General features: G+C 38.5%; 1 long non-coding RNA gene across 1 annotated transcript; it reads right to left on the bottom strand.

The window, feature by feature from the left end:
- Positions 1-5,898: 5,898 nt before the first annotated feature.
- On the bottom strand, positions 5,899-8,370 carry LOC135208258 (uncharacterized). Its single transcript, XR_010313144.1, has 3 exons — positions 8,304-8,370; positions 7,996-8,096; positions 5,899-5,993 (listed from the first exon to the last, which is right to left on the bottom strand). It is a non-coding gene; the product is annotated as an uncharacterized LOC135208258 (long non-coding RNA).
- Between the last annotated feature and the right edge of the window lie 1,990 nt (positions 8,371-10,360).

Here is a 10,360-nt window from a genome sequence, read left to right as displayed (position 1 = left end):
CGAGAGGATGCAGACAGAATTTGAATATTTTGTGAGAGGATGCAGACACAACTCAATCATTTTGCGATAGGATGCAGACACAACTCAATCATTTTGCGAGAGGATGTAGACAGAACTCGAACATTTTGCGAGAGGATGCAGACAGAACTCGAACATTTTGCGAGAGGATGCAGACAGAACTCAATCATATTGCGAGAGGATGCAGACACATCTCGATCATCTTGCAAGAGGATGCAGACAGAACTAGATCATTTTGCCAGAGGATGCAGGCACAACTCAATCATTTTGCGAGAGGATGCAAACAGAACTCGATCATTTTGCGAGAGGATGCTAACAGAACTCGTTCATTTTGCGAGAAGATGCAGGCGGAACTCAATCATTTTGCGAGAGGATGCAGACAGAAGTTGAACATTTTGCAAGAGGATGCAAACAGAACTCGATCATTTTGCGAGAGGATGCAGACACAACTCAATCGTTTTGCGAAGGATGCAGACACAAACTCGATCATTTTGCAAGAGGAGATGCAGATAGAACTCAAACATTTTGCGAGAGGATGCAGACAAAACTCGATCATTTTGCGAGAGGATGCAGACACAACTCGATCATTTTGCAAGAGTATGCAGACACAACTCGATCATTTTGCGAGAGGATGCAGACAGAACTCGAACATTTTACGAGAGGATGCAGACAGAACTCGATCATTGTGCGAGAGGATGCAGACAGAACTCGGTCATTTTGCGAGAGGATGCAGACACAACTCGATCATTTTGCGAGAGGATGAAGACAAAGTTGAACATTTTAGCAAGAGAAAACAGACAAAATTCGATCATTTTGCGAGTGGATGCTAACAGATCTGAACATTTTGTGAGAGGGTGCAGACACAACTCGAACATTTTGCAAAGAGGAGCCACACAACTCAATCATTTTACGAGAGGATGCAGACACAACTCGATCATTTACGAGAGATACAGATAGAACTCGATCATTTTGCGAGAGATGCAGACACAACTCGATCATTTTAACGAGAGGATGCACGACACAACTCGATCATTTTGTGAGAGTATGCAGACAGAACAAATCGAATCAGATTTTGCGAGAGGATGCAGACAGAACTCGAACATTTTGCGAGAGGATGCAGACTGAACTCGATCATTTTACGAGAGGATGCAAACAGAACTTGAACATTTTGCTAGTGGATGCAGACACAACTCGATCATTTAGCGAGAGTATGCAGACAGAACTCGAACATTTTGCGAGAGGATGCAGACACAACTCGATCATTTTGCGAGATGATGCAAACAGAACTTGAACATTTGTGAGAGGATGCACACACATCTCGATTATTTTACAAGAGGATGCAGACAGAACTCGATCATTTTACCAGAGGATGGCTACAGGATGCTAACAGACGTCATTTTGCGAGAGGATACAGAAAGAACTCGATCATTTCGCCAGAAGATGCAGACGGAACTCAATCATTTTGCGAGAGGATGCAGACAGAAGTTGAACATTTTGTGAGAGGATGCAGACAGAACTCGATCATTTGGCGAGAGGATGCAGACACAACTCGATCATTTTGCGAGAGGATGCAGACACAACTCGATCATTTTGCGAGAGGATGCAGATAGAACTCGAACATTTTGCGAGAGGATGGAGACACAACTCAAATATTTTGTGAGAGGATGCAGACAGAACTCGATCATTTTACGAGAGTATGCAGACACAACTCGATCATTTTGCGAGAGGATGCAGACAGAACTCGAACATTTTACGAGAGGATGCAGACAGAACTCGATCATTGTGCAAGAGATGCAGACAGAACTTGGTCATTTTGCGAGAGGATGCAGACAGAACTGGGTCATTTAGCGAGAGGATGCATACAAAAGTTAAACATTTTGCAAGAGGATGCAGACAGAATTCGATCATTTTGCGAGAGGATGATCTCAAACATTTTGTGAGAGGATGCAGACACAACTTGGACATTTTGCTAGGGATCCAGACAGAACTAGATCATTTTTTGCCAGAGGATTGCAGGCACAACTCAATCATTTTGCGAGAGATGCAAATAGAACTTAAGCATTTTGTGTGAGGATGCTGACCCAACTCGATCATTTTGCGTGAGGATGCAGACACAACTCGATCATTTTGCGAGAGGATGCAGACACAACTCGATCATTTTGCGAGAGGATGCAGACAGAACTTGAACATTTTGCGAGAGGATGCAGACACAACTCGATCATTTTGCAAGAGGATGCAGACACAACTCGATCATTTTGTGGGAGGATGCAGACACAACTAGATCATTATGCAAGAGGATGCAGACACAACTCGATCATTTTACGAGAGGATGTAGACAGAACTTGATCATTTGGCGAGAGGATGCAGACAGAACTCGATCATTTTGCAAGGGGATGCAGACACAACTCGATCATTTTGCGAGAGGATGCAGACAGAACTCGATCATTGGACGAGAGGATGCAGACACAACTCGAATCATTTTGCAAGAGGATGAAACACAACTCGAATCATTTTGCGAGAGAATGCGACTAAGAACTTGAACATTTTAGCTAGTGATGCTGACACAACTCGATCATTTTGCTAGAGGATGCAGACACAACTCGATCATTTTACGAGAGGATGCAGATAGAACTTGAGCATTTTGCGTGAGGATGCAGACACAACTCGATCATTTTTTGCGAGAGGATGCAGACACAACTCGATCATTTTGCGAGAGGATGCAGACACAACTCAATCATTTTACGAAGAGGATGTAGACAGAACTCGATCATTTGGCAAAAGGTATGCAGACACAACTTAATCATTTTGGCGAGAGGATGCAGAGAGAACTCGATCATTTTGCTAGAGGATGCAGACAGAACTTGAACATTTTGCGAGTGGATGCTGACACAACTCGATCATTTTGCGAGAGGATGCAAACACAACTCGATCATTTTGCGAGAGGATGCAGAAAGAACTCGATCATTTTGCGAGAGGATGCAGACACAACTCGATCATTTTGCTAGAGGATGCTGACACAACTCGATCATTTTGCAAGAGGATGTAGACAGAAGTTGAACATTTGCAAGAGGATGCAGAAAGAAATCGATCATTTCGCGAGAGGATTGCAGACCACAACTCCGATCATTTTGCGCGAGAGGATCAGACACCCAACTCGGATCATTTTGCGATGAAGATGCGGACACCCAAACTCGATCATTTTGGCGAGAGGATGCACACACAAGAAACTCGATCATTTTTTGTCGGATGAGAATGCAGACAAAACAACTCATCATCATTTTTGCTAGAGGGGAATGCAGACACAAACTCCGATTATTTTGTCGAGAGGGATGCAGACACAACTCGATCATTTTGCGAGAGGATCGCAGACACAAACTCGATCATTTTGCAAGAGGTATGCAGACACAACTCGATCATTTTGCGAGAGGATTGCAGACGACAACTCGATCATTTTGCGAGAGGTATGGCAGACACGAACTCCGATCATTTTGTTTTGGCGAGAGGAAATTGCCAGACACAACTCTCATCAATTTTGGCTAGAGGATGCAGACACAACCTACGGATCATTTTTGCGAGAGGGATGTAGACAGAAGTTGAAAAACATTTTGCAAGAGGGATGCAGAAAGAAAATCGATCATTTTGCAGAGAGGATGGCAGACACAACTCGATCATTTTTGGCGAGAGGATTGCAGACACAACTCTCATCATTTTGCTAGGAAGGACTGCAGACACAACTCGATCATTTTTGCGAGAGGATGCAGGACACAACCTGATCAGTTTTTGCGAGAGAATGCTATGACACCCAACTCTCTATCATTTTGCTAGAGGATGCAGACACCAACTCGATCATTTTGCGAGAGAATGCAGACAGAACTTAAACATTTTATGAGAGGATGCAGACACAACTCGATCATTTTGCGAGAGGATGCAGACAGAACTCGATCATTTTGCGAGAGGATGCAGACAAAACTTGAACTGTGGTGTTATCTTCGCTTCTTCGCAAGACTTCATTTTTCCAGTTTTATTTTAAAAGTGGCAAGATAATTAAATTAGGAATAAGGCCTTAGGTTTATGACTGTTTCGGTTGTTGTGACCGACATGTGTCTGTGTGCGTGTGTGTGTGTATGTGTGTCTTTCGTTATAGTAACCGAAATAGAACAAACACATCTTCCTAAGTTTTTGTATGAACAAATTATCACTTAGATGCCTTTGTCAACTTGTTTTGATGAACGGGTATGTCAGTAGTTTTAGCTGTTGCAATATTAGTTCGTTATTAAAATCTAGGTATACTGGTATATACATAATGAAAAATGAGCCTAAACACTATAATATATATATATATATATATATATATATATATATATATATATAAAATAAAATATCATTATCTTTGCCCTATAACCCACACTGGATTCTTTTCCAAGCTACATTGTTTCAGAATTCTAACTTCCTCCCAGATCATATAAATGAAATGTATCAAATCCAAACTGTCGGTGGTACTGTATTTCCTTGTAGCAAATTTTTGTCACCATCCTCTTGATTAGCAAAAGGAGAATACAAATAAAAAGTATATTTTGTGCCTTAGAAATACAGTGACACTAACCGCTGGCGTGTAAGGCTTGATGATGCTGGCGATGTCCGATGTTATCCGAGGTCTCATGTACGCGCAACTTTGCTCTGTGTAGAAGATAGCCTCGCTGAAATCGACAGCCTTCGCTCTACTGTCCGACACCATATACACCGCCGCTGACATATCTGCTTCCTGCCGGAATGTAGTACACAGAGAACGCATCTTACGACGGATGCGAAGGACTTTACGAACATATGACTTAAAAAGGCTAGAGGTCTCTCCAACCAAATTCCACAAATTAAGATTATTGAGATGATAAATACGAAAATATTGGCCGTGGAAGACGAGGAAGACGACAGTATCTTAGAACACGCAAAAGGTAAGAACTACGATTAAAAAATTTAGTACAAGTCGAAATCCAAAAACTATTTCAAAACCTGGCTACACAGAGATACGAAACCAAAATTATGAAATATTACAGTAAGGCAAATGTACCCAGTAATTGTTACAATGTCTATGACAGGTACGACCATTGTAATTCAATGTTGCAAATGTTACAGAGCTAGAAAAGCTTGACAAATGTACTGGAGAACTTGCATATGCCAAAGTTTGTGGGAAAGGCCGAAGGCTAAAGGATTTCTAATTCAACTGGGACAGATTGTATAGTTAACCAGGATTTACACGTAACATTACACTGATTATGTCGGACGTGGACTAAAGAATAAGCCAAAAAAAAAATGCCAGTTGAATATGGAAAGCAACTATGATATAAAGGATGAATTTTGAGCATTCAGTCGGTACAGAGCAAAAATGTGCCACCAGAAGGATAGATATATATACAGGAGTATGGAAAAATTAATGGAGTTAAGATAAGAAAATACAAAAAATATATCCTAATTATATGCCATGGTATTCATTAAGATGCCCTGAGAGCTCAAAAAAAAATAAGATGTGAAGATTCAAGTCAATTAAGGAAAAACTCTCGGTTATATATTTTGAAATGGAAGAACAAGAACTTTAGGGGGGAAATAAGTTCTTTAGGAAAAATATATAAACTGAAAATGCACCAAATAAGGTCCAGGAGACGAGAATTCAAAAATAGTCATCTGTATCAATCAAAGTCAACAAAGAGTATTTTACTTTATGAAATACCTTTAACAATGTTTTTAACTACCGTTCATTCCGTATGCTTACTTTACAGACTCTTCCTCCATATCTACTACGTCCCTTCCTGGGTACCCGGAGGCCAGGCTCTTCCTCCATATCTACTACAGTCCCTTCCCGAGTACCTAGAGGTCCCATATGAATACCTACCTTCCGGCGTAGCATCCCGATTGTGCCCGTCCAGGACCCATTTGGCAGCGGATACCCCCAGTCGTTGTCCGGAGCCCTTGCCAGGTAATAGCTAAGATAAGGATGATAAGTGTTTTATATCTTTGAACTGAATGACAGAGTTCCATCCACTCATATTTTTTTTTTTATTTAAGTTTTTAAGTAATTTTTATATTCAAGTTTTTTAAAGTAATTTTTTACTTATACAGTATATCACATTGTTTTTTTATTTAAGTTAAGTAAATTTTTTAAAGTTTTTTAAGTGCTTTTTAACGTATTACAAGTAAATTTTTTTAATTTTTTCACAATTGTCTTTTTTATTTGCATTTTTAAGTTCTTAAGTATTTTTTGTTTTTTATTTAAGTTTTTTAAATGATTTTTTACTTATACAGTATATCACATTGCTTTTTTATTTAAGTTCTTAAGTAATTTTTTTTATTTAAGTTTTTTAAAGTAATTTTTTACTTATACATATTATTACAATTGTTTTTTTATTTAAGTTCTTTTTTGAGTATTTTTTTTTCATTTTTAAGGTTGTTTAAGTAACTTTATTTACTTTTTAAATCCAGTATATACAGTACTTATTTTGACATATGACGTATATATATATATATATATATATATATATATATATATATATATATATATATATAATATATATATATGTATATATATATATATATATATATATATATATATATATTATATATATATATATATATATATATAATATATATATATCTAATAAAAGGAGCCCATAAAAACACCAAAATGTAGAGAGAAAAGTACTATATTTCAGAGACTGCTGTCTCTCTCTTCAGTTATATGAATGAGAAAAGTTTACAGAAAAGGGGTGGTATTTATACAAGAGATCCGTCCACAAGTAAGCCAATTTAGGTCACCCCCGCTGATAATCTTCCTTTAATCTTCTTAAGCGTTGGTTGAATGAAACTTCGTCGATGACATCTGAAATCTACGCGCCTTTTGAGATATTCATTACCTGCTCTCTTTTATTAAGGCCGATTCCATCATTTGACTCTTGTACCGGCAGTTGCTGCTATAAATTACACGTGAGAAATCCAGTTTATTCAATGGTTATGTTTATTTAAATGGTTGAAAATAGCCGAGTTCTGTTGTCCATACCTAACTGACGGTTTGTGTTGTATTAATCTCTGGCAAAGCGATTTACCTGTAAATCCGATGTAAGATTGGTCACAGTCCTGGCATGGGATCTCATAGACCAAAGAGTCTTTGGGAGATGTCTTTTGTTGGACGTTAATCAGGGATTTGGCTAAGGTGTTTGGGTACGTAAATGCAAAACACCTTAGCCAAATCCCTGATTAACGTCCAACAAAAGACATCTCCCAAAGACTCTGGGGTCTATGAGATCCCATGCCAGGACTGTGACCAATCTTACATCGGATTTACAGGTAAATCACTTCCCCAGAGATTAATACAACACAAACTGTCAGTTAGGTATGGACAACAGAACTCGGCTATTTTCAACCATATAAATAAACATAACCATAGAATAAACTGGAATTTCTCACGTGTAATTTATAGCAGCAACTGCCGCTACAAGAGTCAAATGATGGAATCAGCCTTAATAAAAGAGAAGCAGGTAATGAACATCTCAAAAGGCGCGTGGATTTCAGATGTCATCGACGAAGTTTTCATTCAACCAACGCTTAAGAAGACTAAAGGAAGATTATCAGCGGGGGTGACCTAAATTGGCTTACTTGTGGACGGATCTCTTGGTATAAATACCACCTTTTCTGTAAACTTTTCTCATTCATATACCTGAAGAGAGAGACAGCAGTCTCTGAAATATAGTACTTTTCTCTCTACATTTTGGTGTTTGTTTTTATGGGCTCCTTTTATTAGATGGAATTCTGTTGTTACAGAACATTTTTACCAGTCATATATTATATATATATATATATATACACACACGAAAGGAAACGGTTGGTTTAGGTAAATATTCAAGAGTAAGAGTAAGAAGGTGAGTCGCCGCAAAGATGAGAATAATTGGGCTGAGTTACTTATTTTATATATTGACTTATTCAGTTACTTACCAGTATCCCAATTTCTTCATGATGATTCGCAGAATTATGACAGCTACTCCGGCAATTTCATACGGTGGGGTGTAGTTGGTCACAGTTACGTAGGGGTCCCACTACAGGTAAGAAAGTACGGTCAATAGTGTGTGTGCGCGTGTAAGAAATTTATCACATTGATCACGAGATGACAGTGACAAATCTGTACTGAAATTTTCCGTCTTACTTATTGTAAAATGTCTTTTCAAAAGTCTTCGCGTCATTTTCCGATTCAAACAATGATAGACAGTTTAGCAATTAACAGACAAGCCATAGATGATACTCACAGACCCAATAACTAACTTCAGACAATTGCTACGATGACTGGGCTCCATCTCGGTAATTACTCTTCCTGGAAACCAAAAATCTTAATTTTAATCGCAGCCGTCAAAGCAATACGTATTTATTTGAAAGTAACACATGCATCACCAATCTTACAGTAGTACTTAGCGTCAGTTTAAAAGGTAGCATATACTAGTACTATCACCGGCAAAACCTCTGAGGTTTAGATCATTTATTCCACATCTAAAAAAGTACAACTTTTATGTTTAATGGGAACACACGCACGCCCTCAAAAAAATATCTACGAAAAATAAAGAAAAATCTAACTGAATTTTAAAACATAAATCAGAGAATCTACAGGAACATCAACTTTTATTTCAAGAACAATATTTGTCATCACGAAGTGTGAGGGAGACTCCCATCCTGTTCCCGACAAAAACAATAATAATAATAATAATAATAATAATAATAGATTCAGAGAACTTCATCATCGTAACACTAACTTGAACACCTTTAGAGAACAGTTGAAATTCATAAGTACGTCCCTCTCAGGTACCCTAACTTCGGCTAATAGGCGTAATTAACATACCTTCTTCCAAGTTACCTTCATTATGCCCCACGTAATTTATTCCGGAACTTCCTGGAATAGGGAATCATCAAGGTCCTTGTGCTTGGACTGCAGAAGGAGATACGAATATTGCAACTGGAGTCGGAAGCTGAGGATAACAGCCCAATAAAATTCGACTTTCAGAAAGAAAAATAGTAATCATGAAGGATCTTTTACTGACCTTGATACACACACACACACATACACACACACAGTATATAGACCACAATCCTGGAATCGATCCAGGGCAGGACAAAATGTTTTCAGCCAAGTTCCTGAAAAAAAAAAATTTTTATATGATTTTTTTTATTTATATAGATTTTTGGCATTATGCCAAGCACTGGGACAACTGAGGCCATTCAGCGCTGAAACTGAAATTGACAGTAAAAGGTTTGAAAGGCTACAGGAGGAAAACCTCCAACCAGTTGCACTATGAAGCAATTGTTAGGAGAGGGTGGACAGTAAGTTGGAAGAAAGATAATGTGAACGGAGGTAGAGTAAAAGGAATGAAAGTAGTTGCAGCCAGGGGCCGAAGGGACGCTGCAAAGAACCTCAATAATGCCTACATTGCACCGAATGAGGTGCACTGACGGCCGTACCCCCATACGGGACTAAAAAAAAAATAATTGTGCCTGTTGGTCTGTGCAGAATTTAGCTACCTCGTATCTAGTCGACTGCGGTGGTTCACATAAGTGAGGGAAAGGGTTTTTTGGGAGGTTAGCAGGTCCGTTCTACAAGGGTTGCGAAGAACCAAAAGGTCAAAAACATTGTAGAATCAGGCTTTTTTTTAATGTTATCGTCAACGATATCACGACCTTCATCATTATCATTCTCTATGTCACAGCCAATGTTGAAAAGAAAAGTACATCCCCCTCCTTTTTTTCATTTTAACCTACTAAAAAAAGGAGAAACGGTAGGTACCCTTCAGTCCAAAGATTCTATAAGTAGAAATGACAGGTAGCAACCTACGCCTATCTACGGAACTTCTGAAAAAGGGAGTCGCTCCCTAGACAACTTGCTACTACGAAGTCAAACCTGTTCCTGGTATTGTGCCCTACGGACGTTCACACGCGCGTGATCGGTCCTGCCTCAGCACCGGGTTTTAATTGGTTTGGAGTCGAAAAAGTGAACCGAAACCGGATCTTGACGCCAAGACACGAAGTTGCCAACTAGTAAATAAACGTTGGAGGCTATATATTGATTTTCATTTGATTTACTCGGAATTGGGAAAATGTTTTTGTCTGTAATCAAGAGGCGCTTGACTCAAGGATTAATTAGAGAGTTATTTTCGTATAGAAAAAGGCTTTTTTTTTTTATCTTGAGGATTCGGGTATTCTAAAGATATGATAAAAAAACTGAAACGTTAGAAATTTTCATCTCGAATTACAAACCTCCCAAGATACGTATATATAGAAAAAGTCAGTGATATAGGCATAAAAGTCACTCTTTAATGGG

The sequence above is a fragment of the Macrobrachium nipponense genome, chromosome 35, assembly GCF_015104395.2.
Source record: "Macrobrachium nipponense isolate FS-2020 chromosome 35, ASM1510439v2, whole genome shotgun sequence".
Classification (NCBI taxonomy): domain Eukaryota; kingdom Metazoa; phylum Arthropoda; class Malacostraca; order Decapoda; family Palaemonidae; genus Macrobrachium; species Macrobrachium nipponense.
Note: the sequence above shows the minus strand (reverse complement) of the source record. Positions and strands in the feature narration are given on the sequence as shown.